The 24708-nt window shown below is 38.3% G+C and overlaps 1 protein-coding gene and 1 non-coding gene across 2 annotated transcripts in view; one reads left to right on the top strand and one right to left on the bottom strand.

Moving 5' to 3' along the window:
- LOC124155494 overlaps window positions 1-24708 on the bottom strand; it is a 316456-nt gene that overhangs the window by 131559 nt on the left and 160189 nt on the right. The window lies entirely within an intron of this gene.
- Trnag-ccc lies at window positions 8147-8217 on the top strand. The gene has a single exon. It is a non-coding gene; the product is annotated as a tRNA-Gly (tRNA).

Here is a 24708-nt window from a genome sequence, read left to right as displayed (position 1 = left end):
AAAGTTTTCATGAAGCTTCTCTTCTCTCCTAATCTTCTCAGGACTTCCTCATTACTTACTCGGTCGATCCATTTGATATTCATCATTCTTCTGTAGCACCACTTTTCGAAAATATCTCCTCTATGATTTCTCGGCTGCCATCATTGTCCATGCCTCACTTCCGTAGGGAAGCATACCCCAAATGTAGGTTCTGATAAACTGTTTCCTTACTTCTGTGATTAAATTTCCTGCTGTTAGTAGATATTTCCTCTGGTGGAATTCTCTCTTTACTCGGGCTATTATACTGATAATTTCTTTCATGCTTCTCCCATTACTAGCTTACCAAATAACTTAATTCATCCCTCTTCCAGTTTTTGTTTCCTTATTTTTATGTTAGTCTTGACTTATTCTATTCTGCTTAATGATATTACCTTGGTTTTCTTTGTTTTTATTATCAGCTAATATCTACTCATTACCCCACCCATAGTAACCAGAATATTTTTCAAATACATCTCAATTGATCACACAAGATATCCTTTATAAATTTGTTGCAAGGAAAAATAGCAGCAATAAGTGCAGGGCTGCGAATAAAAAATTTAAACGTTGTTTTTCCACAGAATATATTTATAATTACACGACGATGGTTTCGACGCTCCGCGTCATTCTCAAGCTTGAGAATGACGCGGAGCGTCGAAACCTTGTTCCACTCAGTAACGCCTCAAACCATCAACTGCAGGGCTGCAATAATCAGCATTATAACTCGCAAAAATGCAAATAAAACGTCTACCCATTGCATCCAAGGTGGGTTGAAATATAATTAATAATATTCGACACAAGCTTTACTCTACCTCTTAGCAAACGAGCATTGAGGAACCATCAATGCTGTCACACAACCCATATGCATCCGTCGTGGATAGGATTGAGGTAATTTGCTTTGCGATAGAAAAATTATCGCAATTGTATGTCTCTTTTGAATACTCCATTCATGTTAAAGAAGCAATATTTGTCTACAACTCATTTATAAAAAATGGAGAGTAAAAAACTCGCATTTAGGCTATTAGCGACTGGGATGCGTTAGCCAAGCGTTGTCGGGAATATGACAAGGGGATTAATCACAAGAAAACCAAAGTTATTCCGTTTTGTAAAGCATTGCGAGCTTGCGAGATGTGAGACTCAAGATATGACCGCGCGGTCACAAACTTGAGCCGGTAAAGTGGTTAAACTATTTGTGCAGCACATTAGATGAAGACGAATCAGGACATCAGGAATAGAATTACGTAGGCAAAAGAGACGTTCATGAAAGGCAAGGAGCTTATGGCAGGATTGATGCGCAAGAGTCAAATAAAAAGGCTAATACATAGTCAGGTATGGAGTGTAGCACTTAACGTTGCGGAACGTAAGCACTTAGAAGGCTGAGGAGGAGGAGAGAAGACTGGAGAGGCGTTCGAGACGTGAGCGTGGAGAAAAATTAAGAAGATGAAATGGACGGAGGGAAGGAAGAACCAGAAAGTGCTGGATATGGTGGGTGAGGGGAGGCAGCTTTTAGATGAGATACGGAGAAGAATGAAGGTATGGACGGAGAGAGTACTTAGCAGTGAGGGGATGTTGAAAACGGTGCTAGAGGTTAGAATGTCAGATAAACGCCTCGCCGGATCCAGGATAGGGACAAGGGGGGTTAAGTGGGGGTTAAAAATTACAGCAGTAGTGGGGGTCGGAAAAATTACCATTCTATCTAGTGTAAATTGGATACACATATAACCCAGGCTATAACCCTCACCCCTCCCCATAGATCGGCCGCTGGATAAACTAGGTAGCAGAAGGAAAAGAAAAGGATTTTTAGATAGAATGAAAGGGAGTATGCTTTACTGTGAATCTAAGAGGGAAGTTCAAGATGGGAGGGCAACTTCCAGCATACTTTTTATATACTCTATGGAAACCTGCCTTAATAGGTAGAATATTGTAATGATAATAATTTATCCTGGAATGTAAAACTAAACCACTCAGGAGCGTCGCGGTCATCTTCGCAAGGGAATTGGTAAAAGATTCCTTCTATTCTCTGCCTGCCCTTCTGCTCACCGTATCCCATCCGAAATACACGAAAAACCGAAACTCCATGAGGCAATGACAAAAAAAGACAGACTTATTCACCCAAACGCAGGCGTCAGAACAGTCAAGCCGTCAACGGAACGCGTCTTCGATGACTTTACGAGATTCTGGAAATGAATGTTCCGACTTATCATAGAGTAATAATAATACATAATAACAATAATGTATTCTAAAATAAACATTTGGATTCATAGATTTTTAAAATATATTTGGAAGTCAGGTTCTTTTTTAAGGCAAAAGGCTTGTTTTTACGTTGGGCACAAACAGACTTTTCATATGGATCGTTCAAATAATGTAAGGATATTTCATTATACATAAGAATATTTTAACAGAAAAAAAAACAAATTTTCTTAAACATACAACTTGACTCAGGCAATAAATGAAAAATAAAAAAAAATCTAAAATGATAACTGACTTATACTTGGAGGAGAACTGAATTCCACGTTTTTATCGTTACCTAACAATTTTATCGAAACAGTGGAGGATATCCGGCGGATAAACCATTTAGGAACATGAATTCAAATGAGCACATCCTTTGAGAACGACATTGTGATTAGGAATCTTCGATAAGCTGGAGCCGAGCTACTTTTTCGCCCAGAAGGACGTTTTTGATATCGAGGGCTAGCTTCATAATTCCTGGTTAGCTTTAACCAGAATATAATGTAACCGTAAGCTTACCTTGGGAATAACTGAGAGGTAGTTCAAAGAAAAGTAGTTTAGAATAACGCATAGTTCAACTAGTGACCCTGAATTTAAGAGTTCGTTAACTACGGTTTTCATACTCGGAAATTTTTAGACATAAGAAAAATTGGTCCTCAAGATACATTTATTAAAAATATTCTTAGTTTATGTTATGGAATTAATATTATTTAACCAAATTTAAAATATGTCGTCCATGGCAGGACCATCCTGCCTACAATTAAAATAGGAGACTCATCTGGAGTCGTAAGTTAGTTGTCTACAACAGACAATAAAATTAACGCACATCTCAGCTAAAATAAAGCATTACCAATAGTATAAACACCGAATATTTTCCTTGAATCTAAGGAATTCGAATCCATCACGATAGAGACCGCCCCGAAGGCGCGTCTCAAGGCTGTATCGGTGAGTCCAACACTCACCCCAACCAACCAGTTCACAAAAGCATAATGTAATGTATGTGTGATGTTTGTGCGAAAAAGTAAACTTAAAAACTAATTCCTTTGGCACAAATTTGAAACAATCCTATATATTATTTCTACTGTATAGATGCCTTTTTCTCAACTTATACGCAACCAAACTCTACAATTTAGGTACCAAAATGCATAGAATTTATCAGAGAACATGCGACGGCATATCTTACTTCCTAAATATTGCTATTGTTTCCTAAACTTGGTTTTAAAAAATAAAAAAAATAATCGATAAAAAAATAATAATCGATTCCGGCAAGATTGCCCTCATCCCAAGAATACAGTTAACGCCGTCGGATCCCACCATGCCTTTTAATTTGACTCGCAGACAATTTCCCATTAAGGTTTCCTATGCGATGACTATTAACAAGCCTCAGGGTCAGAGTTTGCAAAGAGCTGGCTTATTCCTGCCTGACCCTGTATTCTCTCATGGCCAACTTTATGTAGCATTCTATAGGGTAAGATCTTTTCAAAATATTTTTGTAAATATTAAGGAAAACGCTAAACAAGTATTAACAGAGGATAGAGTAATTACTTCCAATGTTGTGTTTAAAGAGGTCCTCTGACCTCAATTTGAACATGAACATTCCAATTAAATTTGTACCTAAGACCCTGCCTTTTTTTCCACATTTTAAAATTAGAAACGCGCCTATCCCTCTGTGGACCTGCATTGAAAAGAGCGGGGGAAGCCCGCTGGGAGCGGGCGCATCACGCTCGTCCAAAAATTAAATCAATAATGCATAGAAATTATTTTTCCAATTTTAATAATCATTTTCTAAAACCAATATGGTGGTATTTTGTTTTTTTTCAATGTAACATAATTCGCTTCTGCGAATTGCAATTAGCACGAGTACAAGTCTTTTGAATTTACATTCACCAATGCGAACGGCAATTATTATGTCCGTAAAACAAGCCAAACAACGAACTTAGAGCAACTATCGGACAGCAATGGAGAATTAAGCGACGACTAGAATGGGCATCCTCGGCAAACCAAACGATTGAGAAATTGCGAGAGCATAAAGGCTCCTTAATGATCTCCTTTTCAGTATCTTCAACCTTGGAGAATATCGCCTGCGTATTTCTATGGGAAGATAAACGGCATGGGCTTCCTGTCAATTTTATGTACGGGAAAAACGGACTAACGCGGCACCTTAACTATAGGTAGGGATTTCAAAACAAGAGGTTAGTAAATTCAGGTGGTGTAGCTATGGCTGTGTAATTCAATGAAAATACTTTGTTTACTTTCCGGAAATACATTTTAAAAATACAATGAGCGCCACCTTTCGATATACACCAATTACGAAATCCGCCATAGAAAGATATTTACCATAGCCGAGAATCGAACCCGGTCCTCTCTGTTGCCATTCATGCATGCTATCATTAACCCATCAATCCAGTTTATTTTAAGGTAGATCTCAGGCTGGATTTTACCCAGCAAGGTAATAAATATATTCAAGTTATTGTTATCATATAAATATAACCAAACCACATTTACAATTCTTCGTCCACGACATGACCATCTTGCCTACAATTAAAATCACAGTCTCATTTTGAGCCCTAAGTTCGTCGCACAAATTGCACGTCTCAAGTTCACTCTTTGATATAGAAAACGGAGATCGTGCTCAGTAAGCCAGTGCCGGAGAGAAATACCCTATATCGCCGCTATTCCGAGACGGACGTATTTTAAAGCACTGAACTTAGTACGCAGTCACTCGCATGGGTGAAACGTTTGTTGGTGTAACTGGTAGCGTGCCTGGCCAGCGATTGAGAGATCCGAGTTCGAATATCGGCTGAGGACAAATATTTCGTCGTGTCGAATTTCATCCTTGGTGTATGAAACTTTGTAGATATATGTATCACTGTTTTAATCACCCAACTCCTGCACCCGTGCGCGTGACAGCTTACGAAATAACTTGTTCCATTCAGAGCTTTGACATCTTTCGATGTTTAGGTAAACACAAAGTTAGGTTACATCGAAGCCAAACAATGTATGCGTTTACTAACAATATTTCGGTAAGCTGATTTCGAAGACAGAGCAATTCTCATTAAACTGTCGAATTTTGACTCCCACAATCGCAAAAAATGTTAGCTCAGAAAACTGTTTGAGGTGAGGTGCCTCAGTTCCGTTTTACACCTTTTTTATGTTACGAAAAAACTTATTATAGCCTTTTTTCAGCAGATTTTTGTCTTGCAGTGTACATAAATTTTCAACACACATTCAAAAGCTTCGCCGCAAGTGCCCACTTAAAAATTCGAACGACGAAGCTCCTAAATGATATCTAAATCTACATATTACCCCTCAATCTGCCTCAATTGGCGTGTGGTGGGGGTGCTAGGACAGCAGTCGTTAACAAGTAAAAAGGAAATGGTTTAATGAAGTTCCACCTATCATTTATAATAGTCATATACTGTTTAGGGGATAAACGAAATCCTACACCTATCCGCTCGGCAAAATATCTCTCCCAATTTATCGTTTCCGTCGGACCTGGAAATGTTTATTATTATAGTATTCTACCGATTAAGGTAGGTTTACAAGGAGTGCTAAAGAAGTAATCTGGGAGCCTCCCTTTCCTTCCAGCACTTCCTTCTTCAATTCACTGTAAGGCCTACTCCCTTTTAATCTATCTAAAAATCCTATTATTTTCCTTCCCCTCCCTCGTTTACCTAACATTCTACCCTCTAACACCGTTTTCAACATCCACTCCCCGCTTAGTGCTCCCTACATCCATACCTTCTGTCTCCTTCGTATCTCATCTAAAAGCTGCCTATCTTCACCCACCATGTCCAGCACTTCGTGGGTGAGGGGAGGCAGCTTTCAGATGAGATACGGAGGAGGCAGAAGGTATGGATGTAGGGAGCACTAAGCGGGGAGTGGATGTTGAAAACGGCGTTAGAGGGTAGAATGTTAGGGAAACGAGGGACGGGAATGGAGTGGGAAGTGTAGTGGGGTTTTATTATGACGTTCTCCGTTTCGCTATTGAGTTCTCAATCGCTCGAGCAATCTAAGAATATATTTCAAAAAGCCCCTTATTTTTATCTGCTGTTCAGGGGACAGAATTAGGATAGTATAATTTGAAGTTTTGAATAAAATTATATTTACGTACTTCGCATCTTGGTTATTACCCGACAGAGTCTTCATATCAGTATACGGCGTGGAATAGAGAAAGTGGCACAGTCGCTACGTGAAGGGATTTCGAAACGAGACGTGCACGCATTGAAAATAGAGAGCCTTTTCATTCGGCTACCGGTGTGACATTGTCACAACAGACTCTTTAATCCAGAACCGGTACCCTCCGTCGCCCTGAGGCCGCAGACGAGGCAAGATCGAGTTCTCTGCGAACTTCCCACCGGCGGGACATCACCTACCTCCGCGGATGGACACTGCCTTCGGACGTCCGGTCGATATGAATGCCCGCATGCCAATGAACTCATCTTAGGAAGGGGAAAGCGAGGAACCCACCCAGATCCCCCTATAATCTCCCATTCGCAAAACAAATGCAATTCATCGACCGTCAGCTAAAGTCATTTTCACCATGATGGAATGTTATATAAAGAAAGGCTGGGAGAAACCCGGCGTCGGTCTACCCGAAGGTATCGCATGCTAACTTTCAAATGGTTCAATACCTGAGGTTTTATAACGCGGTGACGGAGATATTGCGGGAAGAGTTGATGGGAGCTTTTTAAGACACTGATCGTCTGCAATAGATAGGCCTGTGAGAATAGTACTTACAGAAAGTGGAATAAATACAAAAATAGGACTTAAAAACATTCGCATGGTTTCTCCGGGAATCACCAAATGAGGCCTCTAAAAGTAAACATGTACAATATGAATACGACGTTCCATTGCTTTTGTGACATCGGAGAAATTGAATGTCAGCTGATGAGTCCTCGAGCACATCAATATTGTATTTATATAAGATAGTAATTTAAACTCAATTCTACAACTTAAGATGAGTGTTGGAGCTTGCTATAAGTATTCCTCCAAAAATCATAGTAAGACTTAATGTGTTACTATAACAACCGTTTCAAGTGTTGATAGTAACACTTATAATAAGTGTCACTAGAGGTGTTGGAGTATTCATTCAAATATGAATTAGCAATAATGATGTACCCAGATAAAAAATCATGAGGTTATTTATCCTCTTAAAATTAAGTCAATTATAATAAGTCAAAATTTCAGTTAAATATTTGTGACATGTGGATGTTGTACCCTCATATGATTCTTTCTATGGAGCCCTGATGATGGAATTCCGAAACCTAGGAAAAGTATCAACCAAACTGTCGTCCGACTCTGCATGTTTACAATGGATAGATGCATTATGACTATCAGGGGCTAAGGGGAGCTATCCTCTTCCCCCTTAGTTATCCAATTAAAACTAGATACAAAGCTAATTTTTTCAGGCCCTCACCACCGCTGGAAGCTTACTCTCCAAGTGTAAACCCCCCCCCTTTTGTTACGTTACTACGCAAAAAAATTCTTGTACTTATTTATGTATCTTTTAGCAGTGCAACCATACATTGTTAATCATGCTGTTATTTGTTAATATATCAGTTATTTTAACCCATTTTTTTACATAAGCCGCAGCGCTGATGGCCTGACGGCGTGCCGCGGCTTCGCGGTGGTTTCTTTCTGGGTAAATACTGCGCCAGGTACAATCCCACGACCATGACATTTGTGCCGAAGTTCACCAAAAGACGTGACAGCCAACACCGAGATTGTCACAATCATTTTATGTTCACTATCTATTGTATTTTTCCGAATTTAATTTAAACCTACGTAGCATAGAAATTTAAGCACTATTCTGTAACCAGCGGCTATGATCATTTATTAATACGAGTGACGGATCCATTATCAAAATGTACCCTTACTCATTTCAACCATCTACCATGTAGCACTGCTGGTGTAGTGGTATCATGCAAGATTCCCATTCTTGCGACCCGGGTTCGATTCCCGGGCAGTGCACATTTTTTTATACTCTCAAGCTGAATTGGATCTTTTTTTAATTTCTTTCTTTTTTTTTAGTTCTCATCCAAAACTGGATATTGTTAACCACTGCCGCCCGAGCCCTAAATTTTAACATTTTGCAAAAATATAAGCTAAATTTCGAGACAAACACCAATGGAGAACTGCAACTAAGCTCGTTTTTACGATATCCAATTAGGAATTTTGCATTTAAGATTATTTTGACGAAGTTAAAGGTTTATCTAAATAATTTTATGGTTTTATGATGGGTGTGAATGATCGACAAATTTCCAGTGTATACAACGTGATGCCACTCGCAGCCAGACATTGTGGGTGGCACGCTCTTGGGTTGCATCCACTCGAAAGTTGTTGATCAATCCGTATCCTAGGCAATAACTATCATTCTCACCCATCCAAACCAAAAATTCTTGAGATAGTCTTTAGCCTTTGCCTTGAATGCTATTATCTTACTTGGTTATAGTTAAAACGAACTTAGTTATAGATATATATTCTCCATAGTTATTTGTCTCGAAATGATGCCTAAATTTTCGCAAAATTTTAAACTTTACGGTTCGGATTAACAATATTCAATTTCGAAAGAAAAATTCGGATTCGAGACTCTGATATAGGTTGGCACCTTTCCACAGGGAAAATTTGATCCTGAAAAAATTCATTTATACCTAACAGTATTCTCATGATCTGTTTGATGTATGCAAAGTGGTGGTCCTCCTTTTGTGTTCCTTCCCTTGTATCGTCACTTCAATGACTCTTGCAAACAGGCTATAGTATATGAGAGTATGACATATTATATTTACTCTTCTATTTCTTAGCCCAATCATAAGCTTCTCCTTTCTCCAACTCTTCTGAACATTTCCTCATTTGTTACATGATCTATCCAACTGACCTCAAGCACTATCCTCCATCACCAAGCCTAAAAAGTCATCAAATTTTCCTCTTCCACCTTTCCGATTGTCCATTTTAACTTAATTATAAATCTATGCTCCAAACATACGCCTTCAAAAGAATTTCCGCTATTTTAAGGGCCATATTTCTAGAAGTTCGCAAATTTTTATTTCCGTAAAAGGCAGTCAGTGGAGTTTCTGTGAAGGAAACTGAATGAGAAGACGTAAAGTTAAGCAGGGAACACGAATGATTGGAGCGAAGTTCGACCTCTGAAGAGGGTATTCTTAGGAGATATACGGCCGTATTCATAGATTTCCGCTAAAACACGCTATGACTAACTTAGTCGGCTACTAAGACCTTTTAGTCGCCTCCTAAGATATGGTATTCATGGATTCTATTAAGGGAGCTACTAAGAGCTACTAACTTAGTATGCTACTAGCCAGCTCGGCAGCCGATACTCGGTAGCGATTTGGGTTCAACCCGCTAGGCTACGCTTGACAACACTGCATCTGACTCCTCCTCGGCGCGGAAAATTCGTAAAACTATCAAGCAAAAGAAATTGATTCAGCAAAATGAATTGAAATTTTTACTTCATAATGGAAAATTCGATGTGATATCGCACCGCAGACATATTTTTTGATTGCTGTGCACAAAAAATATGCAATACCATTGGGAAAGGGTAGATTTATGAGTAATACCGAAGCATTTGTATGTATGAGATGCAGTTATTGTTGTACAAACGGCCGTGTATTCATTGATCATATATATTGCATATATTTTGCACTTCCGATATTTGTTTCCATTAGTGTATGCGCGATTAGTATGGAAAAACATAACTAGCAACGTCAGTATTATACACATTTGTATTCGGAAAGCAGATATACACCTCAATGTCGGAGTAGAAACGAAAACTTTTGCAATGTAGAAATGAATCGTTAAGAAAATAACGTTAAGATAAATGTGTGAATGATACACATTTATTACGTTACAAACACCTACGTGCGAACAATTAGTAGGTAACATATGTTTGCAACTCCTAAAATGTCAGTCAAGGAAACAACAATCTGCTTCGCTACATTTTAATATTTCAAATATTGACAGCGTGCGGAAATATACGGCATATAGTTTACTAGAGGTGGTAAAATGTAAAAAAACAAAGTATAATTAAGGTAACTTGTTTTACTTATTTATTGCTGATCATATCACAAATAGCACTACAACGCACACAACATTTCACATCACATTTCACGAGCTACGTCTGTATGACACTTATAATCCGTACGTTCCGAATCAACTGGTTCAATGAAAAGCTTGACTCACACTTAATTTAAAACACAATAACGTAACTCTAGTCAAGCATGATAATCAGTTTTCCAATCACTCTGCACACACCAAAAGAATTTGCACTCGTTGACGTTCGAAAGAATTCTTCACATCTCACTTCCCACTCATCACTAATGATTTAGAATAAGTTGATTTAATTTCACATTATCATTACATAGACAATGAAATAAATAGGCTGAAACAAATTTTTAAACCAGAAATTGTAACATCAACAAACTTCCAATCTCACTCTCCGCTATCACTCGTACCGAACCAAAACAAAAACAACAGCGCAACGAAATACGCGAAATGTAAACACTGGCGAAAGATCACGATGAAGTGACTAGAATAAGTAATAAAATCAAACACAACTTATAAGCGTACAGACGAATGAAAATTTATAAACGTTTGCTGTATCCCTAAAGAACAACTGCTTCAAATATGAAACATACCCCCTTCGCAAAAGCTAGTAGATACCTTTGATCGAAATGATTACCTAAACCAGTATGGAAGAAATAAATTATTTTGTCGAAGCTCATACACTCACAAATTACTTCACTCTTTACTTCATCGTCTATATGCAATCAGTTCACTTAGGGGTGCATTGAATGTACAAATTGTGTTCACTTACACTAGAGGCACAAGTTCACTGCAAGTCGTAGCTTCCTCGCAGCTACAAAAAACTTTCAATTCCTGTCAACAATTACACTACATACGTTGCCTGCCTTACTTGAAGAATGGATTCTCGTATTCCATTATGGCTCAAATGCGTAAAAACTCTATAACAGTATACAAATAAAACCGGAGTTCGATCATCCACAACGGTCCGCCATATTTAGTAGCTCCCTTAAACAAGGCCGGAGGGCGACTAAGAACCGGCTACTAAGATAGTAGCATAAGTAAGGGCTTAGTAGCCCTTACTAACGATCTATGAATACCATTTTGCTAGTATGCTACTACTTAGAACGCTACTTAGGCGTTAGTAGCTTACTAAGGAAACTATGAATACGGCCGATAGAGTATAACCCGTCTTACTTCGATCATGTCATTCCATCTAGCAATGCAGCTATGGGAAATAAATTAGACCCAAATTTTAACATTGAATTAACTCAATTTATATCTAACTACGCATGCCAGGTGGTGTTTGAGCATCAGCCACGGGGTTCTCGGAAACTCTTAAAAAATATAAGGATACAAGACCTTAGCCATAAAAATTTATTACCTAGGTTACATTGGGAGGGAGGGGTCATTCGGAGGAGGTTCAATATTTGTGGGGATGATAGTTATTGGGGGTAAAGCTGGAGGGGGTTCTATAAAGACTACATCCAAAAATTGGGGAGGATATTGAACCTTCTGACACCCCCTCCTCGGTGCCCACGATAACGAGAAACATTGGTAAATAATACCCCAGACCGATTACCCTCTATTAAGACCATGATTATTTTAAGACAGTATCGAACTATAGAATCTATTCCTCCTTTTGCTTACATTTGTAATTGCGTCTATATTCCCCGATCACCTGATTCGGTGAGGGGGCGACAGCACGCTAGGCCTACAGGTCTATCAACCGCCAATGCACTGCATATGGGTTAATTCAGAAACTCCAATCGAATCGCTCTGAAAGCCACGACGAACTTTCTGAGAGATCATAGATCATAGATTGCGTCAAGCGTGAACCTAGGTCGTCAATCTCAGTCTAGGTCCCAACTTCAGCGTTCACGGTTCGTGCCAGTTCTTGTCTATTGAGCTCCTAGTCTCCGAAGTAAGATATTACTACAAGACGCAAGCGTGGAGGATGTTAACTGATGGAGTGTCGAAGTTCCTCAATATAATAGTTGACGGTTGCCTCTCGCTTGCAAAACCTTTGAGTGAAGACGACGCAATGATTATTTCCTTACCTATGAGAGCCACGTGTCAGAGGGTAATGGAAGTAGGTAGGTCTCTGCACCAATCAAACTAAAAGAAAGAGAAAACGTTTTGGTGAACAAACCTATTATCTGAAAATTGGCTCCATTTCCTCTCCCTTTATTCACAAGGCTGTGGACAACCATAAAGAACGGGAGCCCATCTTTGCCGATAATGTCAATAGCTATTTAGCTACTTTTATGACTGCGATATCCTTCCGATAGATATTTGTCATTAACCTTTCCCACCTCAATATTTAAACGCTTACTCGGCGCCATGGTGGGCAACAGTGTCAAGTGATAATGTCGCATATCGATGGCTAAGTTCTAACAACGCGTATCTCAAAATTTGGCTGGTCTGAGTTGATACTGCTAATACTGTTAATAAACGATAACATTCAAGCAAAATAACAACCCTTTGTTTGCAAATGTATGCTTCTTTTTCAGCTTCATATATTTTTGGTTTTTTATTTCAATTAATGTTACATACAAATAAAAATATAAATCGAATTTTTGCTCTCCTGGAAAGTTACTATTTTTGACGTACAGTCGGATTCAAAAGTATTGCAACAAATGGAGCCGCAGTTTTGAAATCGAGTTTCGGTATTTTCTATAACACCAGTGGGATGGAAATTTGAACAACATTCCCACTTCTCGCAATATTTTCATAACAACATCGTTAATTAGAAATGTATGCGGTATATGTGCAATGTTTAATGCCACATAAATTGTGCAGCTCATGCTAGATAATAAATCTACGTCCAGAACGTCACTTTACTTCCTCTCGTAAGTTGGCCGATCCGTAGAAGTATATTGTCTATTATACTCTTCAATTATGATGATCTATGATCTCTCAGAAATATATATCTTCAATTAACGCTGAAGCTTTTCGAGATAGCGAACAAAGCATTCACATGAAATATCCGTCGCAATATCACAGAAAATAATGCCACTGAGTGTTAAAATTCAGTTTGATTTAGTGACACAAAAGACTGGTTCATTCCCTTTCCTGACAAAGCTCGTAATGAATCCCCTTCGGAGTTAACGAGTAAGATGGACTAGTGGTTACGGAGAAGACTTACTACGCTAATAATCCGAAGTCGATGATTCGGACCTCTCTGCAATAATTTTTTTCAGTTACATAGTATAACAGTAACAATTTTAAAAATCTATTTTAACGCATATTAACTTAAACTTGATTGTTTCTGGCTTTACTTTGTGAAAATCCATTCTTAATAATAAAACGTTATTGTACTTTTCCACACGATTTAATTAATACGACCGGTTTCGTCGCAGAGGCGACATCATCAGGTACAGAATCCGTTATAATAACAGTTATTTTATTAATATAAATATTAACTTCATTAAACACTGCTGTCGTTATAAAATTTTTAATGGAGACAATTCTCTTTTTGCTTTCCGCAGATATCATTATTCGTTTTTAACGAAATATCAATGCACCAATAATATGGAAAATGTTTCAGTCAGATAAACTGCTTCATCAAGTCCTTTTTCGTATTACCCGAATATTCTATCGTTTACAATAATATGTAGACACTCACGAGACCCGCTGATGCGGCCGGGTCGGTGAAAACTTGGAAAGTTGGCACATGAAGCAACTTGCATTCTTTGTCTTCACGGCGAGCCGACGAGGACGGACATGGACGCGACTGAGCAACCGAACCTGGAGTCAAACTCTAGGAGCAACTGCCCAATCGAAATTAAGATTAGCGGATGGAATGCATTGAGGCAATTCACGGCCCCGCAGACGTTGGGCCGTCGGAGTGCTCTCTTTCGGTCTCCGTGGCAAGGTTTTTCCTATCTTTGGATTCATATTTGGACTCACCGTTTACCTCTTACCAATGCGTGGGTCCGTAGCCGATTGGGTCTATACTGTGCACTGTAGCTTCATGAGAATTTTGCGAGGGATCAAGTCCGAAGTAATCAATTTTTTTCATTTTTTAAACACAATATGTATATGCAAAAAAATGCGATTTATTTTATCAACATAATAATGGTGGTGACTAAGAAAAATTCAATGCTGAATTTTTTTAAGGAGTAAAGTTTTCTAAATGTAGACTCCGAGGTAATTCACACATGCGAGTATCCTCACATCACATTAAGTAAATTTAGGAGCAGTACTGCAGGGAAATAACGATAATTCCGAAACGTCTAATCCAGGGAAAGCTATTATATCTAAATTAATTAGCACTTTCAGAGTGATACACTCATCTTATACACAGCAAGGAAAAGAATCGACCGAACGGTAATGTAAAAAATATGACATTAACTTTGTCGCAATTAATTGTCGTAGCGTTATAAACAAGAGTGCTAAAATCGGGTGTGTATTTCAGGACGCATACATGGTCATAGGAACAGAGAGTTGACTTATGAAGGATATAAGCGACAGCGAAGTTTTCCCTCCAGTATTTAAAGATCTACAATTGCGATCGACACGATGGGATAGGCGGTGGAGTTTTTCTTACAATTTAATCACTCAGCGGCTCCCATGTATTGACTTATGTTGAAATAGAAAGTTTATGGTGCACAATTAATCCACGAAATAATATTATTTTCCAATTAGAAAATCAAATATCTGCATTTACTTTTTCGATCTCCCATCTATAAATTTGGATTCTTACACTCTAAAACCTAAATCAAGGAATATATAAATCACCGACATCTTAGTAAACGCACTAGCAAATTTTGCACAAGTAGTTGACAAGCTCGCAAGAGGAAATAAAAATTCCACCATTAATCAGTAAGCCATCTTGAGTTGATAAAACAAATTGATGTTATAGACGGTATATGTGATCACCGAGTAATTTTTGCAGCCTTAAAAATTGGAATAGAGCCATCTGTAAAACCAAATGGAATATTTCATTTCGGGTAATTTTTGAGGTAAACATAAAGGCTACAGATGAAGTGAAGTATTTAGGAGTTACGATGGCTTCGAACCAATTGCTGGGAACACACGCAAAATATTTGTTGAGAGCCCTGAAGAAGTTAGCATTCGTCAAGCGTAATGTGTATTTCGCACTCGTCCGACCATATCTTAAATATGGAACGAGGATATGGGATGCGGTGTAGAAAGACTTAATTGCTGAACTCAATAAAACACAATGGAAAGCTGTGAGATTAGTCAAAAACTGCCACGGGTGTGCAGGAAGCTTTACATAAATGTTTAGCGCATTACGTTAGGAGCCGCCAGAGACCGAAGACTACGATCCAAGCTTATATTGTTTGAGCAATTGAGAATGGATTTAACAGTGACACGGAGAACATGATATTAGAACGCCACTACATTTCCGGGTCCGACAGAAACGACAAATTAAGAGAGATATTTTGCCGAACGGATAGATGTGGGAATTCGTTTTTCAAGGACTAAAAAACAGTATATATATATATTATTGTTTTATTTATTGATAACAAATTTACCATTACTTTTCTTTACCATGAGCAAGTTCCAAAAAGATAATTTCAATCAACTATTTGGAATAACAATAACGAGAGAGTTAATTTTATTTTATTTAAGAATTTTTGTAAAGTTTATTAAAGAATATTAATTAATTATATTTAAGAAATTAATTTAAACTTTCCATATTGGTTTTTCACCCTGATAAAAATAAACTTCCTCATTGTGGGTAAAAGAAAGGTAAATGAAGGGTGGTAGCCATCTTGGTGGGTAGTTACCCTTGTTCAATCCACGTTCTACACTCCGTGGAGGATAAGGGAAGGACAAACCTTCCTCTACCATTCCTGAAAACTCCTTTGCTTTCCATCCATCTACCCTGCATTAAGGGAAGGGTAGGCCTATACTTCTTCTACCCTTCCTGGAAAACTACTTCGCTTATCATTCGTCTATCTTTCATCCAACATCTATTGAGTGTAAGGGAAGGGTGTACCCTTCCTTGGGACTCCTTCCCCTGCCATCCGACTGCCCTTCCTCTACACCCAATTAACGGTAAGGCAAGTGTAGGACTATCTTTCGTCCATCCTTCCTTGGAACCTCTTTTCTGTAAAAGAAAAGAAGCAGCATTTGATAGCAAAACTAGGCGGGCTGCACAACAAATCTTTTAAAGTCCCCTAAGCAAAAGTAGTTGCTACAACAAAGCTAGACGGGCTGCACAAGAAATCTTAAAAGTCCCCTATGCAAAAGTAGTTGCTATAATTGAGTGAAAAGGACTCAATGTTTCTATGTGGCTGTCAAGGAGACATCGCGAGTGTGATGTTCGGGATTTTACATGACTATGTTATTTTCAGAAAATATATAGGCAAAGCTACCTTAGTAGCCGTGGGTGTTAAGGCGCTACTTCATTATCTCACAGTGGGTGGGTCCCGGATACAAGTCCACATGAAGGGTAATTTTTTCTATCTTCTAATTTTAGAAATCACTGTAACAACTAATCCCCATTCGTTTAATTTAGCTGCTTAGCGATTTTTTTTAAATTTTCATATTAGTTTATGAATTTTTAGTTTTCATATTAGTCCTACCCTTCCTTTATCTTTCATTGAGACTGGAACAACCCTTCCTCTACCTTTACCCTACATTCCAGGAATGATAGGGCCTACCCGCCAATGTTCTAAAATACAGTCCGTCTATCCTTGCTGAAGGGTATAGGAGGGGTAGTCCAAGGAAGGGTAGTTTTAAGAGTCAGAAATAAATAGATAACCGAGAGAGATTTATATGCAGTGAGCCAGGTGTAATTGCAACAATAAAAAGCAATTTTTTAAGATGGATATCATCATCATCCGGAGTGTTGCCTGCCCTTGTACCAACGCTGTCTCCATTATTTCCTGTTTCTGGCCATTTCTTTTCAGTCGCTATACTTTCCCATCTTTAAATTGTCAACTAACAGATAACATGATAAAACAGCCTGTTAACTGTAGACCAATTGATAAGACAAGTAACTGACCAAGACTGCGTTTGTGAGACCAAGTGCAACGGATGTAAGGAGATGTGGACTGGAAATAGAAATGACAGAAGAGTGAATGCGGTTCGTTTGCGAGGCCAAAAACCATCATGGGTTCACATGGCCACACGAGTGAGTAAGTTATGTGGGAATCCATAAGCTCCTCAGGCCAGCATTGGGAGGGAGAGATGGAACAAGAAAGAGAAAATAACAATTACATAAATACTCGTCAAAAGTTAGAAAAGCTTACTTTTTTGTTTTGTCTATTTACTGCATCTTACACTCCCAACAGGTATGATGCTAGCAATTTTCTCCTGGGGAGCTTAGCAATTCCTACACTAGAAAATCGTACACATCATTAAACCAGCTACACATATTTTTCATTGGAATTTTGCTGAAAGTTAAATTCGAAGTATTTTTGTAGACATTAGATATGGAATATAACTAAGGTGCCAAAACTACACATAGGCCTAGAGTCTACCGATACTTTGACAAACGGCAATGACTGAGTTTATGCCTGATAGCAAGTAGGCCCAAGTATCAGAATTCTATATAGAGTTAAATTTCACTCATTTAATTTTTTTATTTCCCTTGTTCTAAATTAATGACTTTCAACACTGTACTGTTATTGACTTTAAATAAAATGTTGAATATTGTATGGATTTTGTAGTTTATATTGTGTACTATACTTTAAAATGTGTACATGAAAGAATTATTATACTGTGCTTAGCACCTAAATATTAAAGAAAATAACTATACTGTAAATAAAAAAGTCAATTTTCTTTGAAAATATTTTGTATTAGAGCTGTTTTCATTAAGCAGATGTTTGGGTTGCATGTGTCTGTATTAGCTGGACTCCAAATGTATTTGGAAAAATGAAGTATTTGAGGATGGATTGCCCTGGGCTAGTGGTCTCCTCGACAGATGTATCAACGGCAGTTGCCGTAAAGGAAAAAAAATTGTTGGAGAGTGAAACCCCCAATGCTCTTCCCTCGCCTGACATTCAGTTGCAAGAGTTAAGGCTGCTCCATCTTCATTGAAAACTTCTAAAAAAAAATCTGTTCATGTTGGAGAACCCATTTCCTAAGGGGTCTTTATTCAGACCCAATATTACCGATCTATTAGGTAATTCTGTAAGTGGATGGAAAAGATAAGTTATGACAAAAAAGGTATTTCTCATTCAGTCATTTTCTCATTACTTTTAAGTGAAAAAATGCCAAATTTACCACCTATTTTTCATGAGTTAGTGATGTTGTTAAGTTCTGGTTCATTAATTCATTTATATATAAAGATAGATTTAACTGTTCATTTTCATCCTGTTCAGTAAAAAGAGCAATTCTTGATGAACCTTCCCAGCATATTACAGTTGAAGACCTCAAATCCGGAATCCAGAAATCCAGAAGTGCCTTCACTTCATGACCATCAAATGATTCTAATATTAATGACATGGGTTTCAATTCCACCTTCATCAAATTATCACTTTTACAATGTGTCAGTATTCTGTAATGCAGAAAATTCATTTGAGCACCGGTATCTAGTTTAAATTTGACGTTTACACCATTAACATATTATCTCAGACCAGACATTCGAATCATCTGTACACTTAAACTGCTCACAACACTTTCAATTCCAAAATCATTAAGATCGTGTTCAACACTTACGTCTTGGGAAGATAAGTCAGCTGATTTTACTTTAGTATTATTATACGATTTTCTAACTTTACATGCAATTGCAAAATGATTTTGCTTTCCACAGTTATTGAAAACTTTACCAAATGCTCGACATTCTCCTTTTTATGCTTATAATTGATTTTTTTACACAAATAGACATCATTTAGTACTATCTTAGGTAAGTACTTATCAGTATGCCTCACTGAATCCTTCAATGCTTTAGCTCTCGCCTCTTTCCTGCTGACTGCATCCACGGGTTTGGTTCCTTGCAGGGTCTCAGCCTGATGTTTTCCCATCTCAGCTGCCTTGCAGATCTCGATGCTCTTATCCACAGATAATTCCGGTATCCGCAGAAGTCTCTCCTGAACAGCCAAATTATGTATTCCGAGAATAATTCGATCTCTCAGAACACAATCAGTATGATTGCCGTATTCACAGGTTTTGACTAACTTTTTCAAGTCAGTGACAAAGAAGACAAAGGGCTTACCTTCCTGCTGTTTGCGCGTGTTAAACAGAAATCGTTCAACTACCATGTTCTTTCCAGGATTCGCGTATTTTTCGAATTCATGTAGTACTTTATCGTAATCTCACTTATCTTCTTCTTCCAGATTAAACGTATTAAAGAGCTCAACTCCGTCCTAACCAATTACATTCAGTAAAATGGCAGTCTTAACTTCCTTCGGTTTCGTTTTCAGTCCAGAAGCTAACATATGCATCTCCAAGTTCTGCTTAAACTTCCGGAAATTATCACTGACATTGCCCGTTAAGACAAACTGATTAGGAGGCCTCGCTTGCTGCATCCTCGAAACTTTCTTATTCCCTTAACTTTGAACACGTCGTCAGACTACGTACTATCGAGCACTACCGGCTGCGCCACGTCATGTTCTTACGAACGTTTAATCAACAGTGAGCATATGAATACAGGGAGCTGTGGACAGCACTTAAAACAATTGACCATACACATAGCACAATATCATGGCATCTGCTCAGCATTTTCCTGAGTCTCAAAAGTAAAAAAAATCATTAAAGAAAACGGTTAAAAAGTAAAGTGATCAAGTTGGAGATGCAGAAAAAATGTTGCCTACGGCCGATTTTATGCACCCTGAAAATTCGAAGTTGGTACATGAGTTTTAAGCAAGTAATCCGTCACAAAAAAGACCGATTGAGCTCGAGGTATGCGTCCTCTCAAAAACTAACACTAAATATCAGCGCTGATGTTGGGCCACTACGTGATAGTTTTGTATGAGCACGTTATTTTCGCATTATAAATCGACGCGGTTAACTAGGGCTGGCAACTGATAAGCAACGGAGCTGTGGCATGGCAACGTCACTGAAAATGAGTTCTAAGAGGTGTGTAAGGAGTTGTAGAAGACCGTAACTGCTTTGCAAAAGTTAGACAAGGAAAACAAACCTGTCTAGAGACAAAAGGAAAACCAAAGCTTAAAATATAGGAGTTATTCGAAGATAAGATCCTATCTTAGGCAAGGAAGTTCATTCCTTGTCCTGGTTGGTTTGTGTAGGCCTAAGCAAGGACAAGAGGTGGGAGCTTAAAGGTTAGGAGGTAGAATGGTACGTATTGGTATATGGGCACTTTACACGAGCAGAGAGGTTCAGATCCATGTAGTTTACAGGCCCTGACTCGCCCCTAAAACAAGTAATGCGAAGTTGGGCCTAACCGGTCATATCAACGCGTGGAAAATAACTGGAGACTGATTGTGAGTGGTAAATAGGTCTAACGCCTCAACAGATGAAAGTTAATAGGAAATAAGTTACATTTATGCAAACCGAAGGTTTTTTATTGAAGAAAATTGGCCACACCATTCCCCTGCAGTTAATTTTATGCCCTAGAGCAGGGGTTCCCAAACTTTTTTGTACCACCCCCCCCCCCCCCTACACATATCAGCTTTCCATTTTGCAATACCCTATTTCCACGGTGCCGTACATACCAACTCCTACTTGTACTCGTACAAGTATGTGCCGACTTGATAAGGTGAGTCGGTAGATTTTTTGTTCACTGTTGAATGCGGTAACGCAGAATGGAAAGATTCAATAATTGTACGTATGATGAAAATTAAAACATGTATTACATGAAAATTAAAACATGTATTACATGAAAAACGAATATAATTACCTGTAACCTTCTTTGATAAAGTTTACAACTTTATTGAAACTATACAAAAACAATTATGAAAACTTAGAAAGACTTTATTTCAAAGATCTGAGGAAATTATTTTTGTAATTTTTTTATTTATTTCATTTGGGTGTCACGCCCCCCCCCCCCCCCCTGGAATTTCCCCACGCCCCCCCAGTTTGGGAACCCCTGCCCTAGAGAAACATTTTCGCCCCTCAGTATTTACGGAGATGGCAATTAATATGCCATGAATTTTTCTCGGACTTCCGACTTCCTGTTAGTGAGACGCGTCCATCGAAACGTCGGCAGAAATTTGGGAGCCTAACCCGGACGGAAACCCGGAGTGAAAAAGCCATCGCTGCAGCTCAACGGGAAAGCAGCAGCAGAAAAAAATACTTCTCAAGCACTATAAATTTCATCGTTTAGCCCAACTTTTTGAAATATTTGCGGTCTCGAAAATATTCACGCAAATGGCAGAAAATTATCATCAAGATGGACAGAGAATTTTGAATGATTTTTTGGATTTTTTTGTGAATAGGCACGGAAAATAGAGTAATTCGACACTTGAATAAACACTTTAAGAGGCATGGCTAACACTGGTGTTAACCATATATGAGAGTGTTACTTTATTACCTTTACCGTTATTCAAATCAAGGCCGCAGTCGTGACGTAGTGGGAATAGAACCACCCACGTAATTTCTGGGAAAATGGAAAATATTGCAATTGCTTTTAGGTGGCTTACCAATGAAAATTTTCTTTGCACAGATTAATGAACAATGTTTAAAAATAATTTATGAAAACCACAAAGTCACTCGTCAACGTATATCAGGCTTCATACGTAATATCACTGTCAAGTATTGCACACCACCAAGTCGGAATGGAAGTTAATGAACCCCCTATACAACGGTGTACAACGACTGTTCCTGCCAGGCATAGAAAATGTCCGGGTAGGAGAGGTTCATTTTGAGGGATTTCGCATATGCGATCATTAACTCTAGAATTTCGATAGGAAGAGGAATTGAGACCGCCCTGACTTTCCCACCGCTACCACGCCAATGACCTCAAGCTATTACCATTATTTCATTGAAAAAACATTACGAAAATATACGCTCGCAAATGCGGATGAGTTGATATTTACCATTAAGTTCTTTATGTACTATGTGGAACTACAGAAACCGTAAATATATGAAAAGTGATGAACAACACAAAAACAGCAATCCGATTGAATCTTAACGCACAACTCAACCACCCACTTAAAAGTGCAGCAAATTATCTCATTTAAATAATAATAATTTTGATGCTTTCATCACTGTCATGGAGATCAGTTAGCGACCGATTTTTGTGTCCTTTAATTGCAGTGCTTTTTTAAAGAAAAAATCACATCTCAAATAGCGAGATTTTACAAATGCCTATTACTCATTTTCGATTCTTCCTACCCTACTGATACAACCAGTGTAAAAATTACGAAAATTATCATAAAATAGCCCGCATGACTTTTTCAAAGTAAGTTTATCCTATGAATTGTTCTACCGCTAGTAAAACATTTTCGTACTCACGTAAATGGCCATCCCAAGAGTTTTTATGTTTCTTTCGTAGTCTCCTTAGCACTGTCTTCTTACACCAACTCCGTAACTGCTGATAAACAAGGTGATCTTGACGAAGAGGGTTGGTTTGTTCGTCAGCTGTCTAGCCAAGAAATAAGTTTCTTGAAACGACACCAAGGTTCGTGACGATTAGACTAGAGGGGGGTAATACTTGATTGGAGGCAGGGTAGGGCAGTTACTGAGGCCGTCGAATTAAGGCAGGCGCGACGTCCAATAGCCATGACTACTGCCCAATTTTACGTCGCGGAGCAGACTGTTACGAGAGGCAATGGAATAATGCAATACTTGCGTGAAATGATGATAATCTTGTGGATGACGTCTTTGAATGACCTTTGAAGCAAATTTTCCCCCTCCCACAATGGGATGATTTTTCTAGAAGGTCTATGCGCGAAAACGGTTGGAAAAATTGCATCGTGACCATCGCGCAAGGATACTGTTTTCCGCTAAACTTATTCCGCGAAGACTTAAAATTATAATTCGTTCTTCCGCGTAACAAATCAATTTTCTAACCGCACCTAAACGCAATTATTAAATTAATAAGCAACATCAAATATTAAAATGAATACATTTAAATATTTTGTAAGCTACTTATTTTATGGTGTCGCTAGCTTGTACTGTTTTTTAAAAATTTATCGGAACTATTTATTGTGGCGGTCAGTTGTCACGTGACACTGGAAGAGGCCCACGATGCGTCTCCTGAAAATCTCCCATCAGTCTGGCGGCAACTTGCATTGAGTTAAGAGGTGAGTACGGTAGTGTTCCCAAAAATTTAACAGCTTGCATATTCTACATTCTTCTCCGGTGTTGATGGTGTGTGATTTCGACTTTAGGAAAGCATGTGAAAATAATTGTGGTAGCGAGTGACTATGGAACCCGTAAAGAATATTAATTTTGCGGAAGATAGTGTTCAACGAAGTGCTGAGAACCAGTGACCCCGTATAGTCTTCAAGCTTATCAAGTAATTCTCATATTTTATTCGATGTTTGAGGCTACGTAATGTGATCGTTATCGATGTGATGATCGTGAATATATTTTTCGGAGGGAAGTTTCCAACGTTCGTTTACATGAACTGTTCTCGTTTGGTCAAGTTTTGGAACTTGTAAAATACTTGCAACGTATGAAATATCCATTTTTGTGTGTGGTGAATTTCTCTCGCCTCTCCAATTTTAAATTCACTATTTCTCGGCAAGCGTGAACCAAGGTCGTAAGACGTGCTCCAGAAATTTTTGACCGGGGTTTCAATGTAAGCTTTTGAATCGGTGATTCTAGGGACTGTGCATTGCTCTTCACCGTCACAATCAGTTGGTACCGACGTTGTCTTTTCAAGTTCTCACCGGTGTATTATATTGGTTGCGTCAAAAATTGTTAAAGTATTCGTATATTCCATAAATATGTAGTGATGTGAATCAGAATCTGTAACATCATATCTTTTGTCAATCTTCATTGGTATATTCCACCTTGAAGCCACATATTCCACGGATTGGTCTAGGAAATGAGTACATTGATACATAATATGAAACGCTTCTTTGAACCTAAGGTTGGGCCATAATTCTGAGGGAGTTGGAAATTAAAATTAGAAATTAGACCACAAGAAGTTAGAAATTCTTTTCCTGTATGATTGGTTCCACCTGAACGGTTAAATTTACCGGAGCTGTAATGACGTCATCTACTCGTGAAATGTGGGCGTTACCTTCGAGTGTTTTTCATTTTAAAATGAGAATGTCTGAGTTATGAAGATTATTTTTCCTCGTAACTTAATAATCTTCGGACTTTCCTCGTAACTAATACAATGTCCCCACTTCCATCAACCGAATAAGTATAATGAATTGCGGTTTCGGGTCTGAAAAATCTACCCTACTGTGGCATTTTGCCCCTAAACACTGTAACGAAATACATGGTAGCGTGGGTGACTACTAGTAGCGCTTGGTTCACTATTAGGCACGAAATTTTTAAAAATTCTTAGTCGGTAAGGATCGAATTCCAATAACTTTCTTTAATTCCGTTTATTTCTATTTGAAAAATTTTATCAATATGGCTCACTCA

This window comes from Ischnura elegans, chromosome 3 (assembly GCF_921293095.1).
Source record: "Ischnura elegans chromosome 3, ioIscEleg1.1, whole genome shotgun sequence".
Classification (NCBI taxonomy): Eukaryota; Metazoa; Arthropoda; class Insecta; order Odonata; family Coenagrionidae; genus Ischnura; species Ischnura elegans.
Note: the sequence above shows the minus strand (reverse complement) of the source record. Positions and strands in the feature narration are given on the sequence as shown.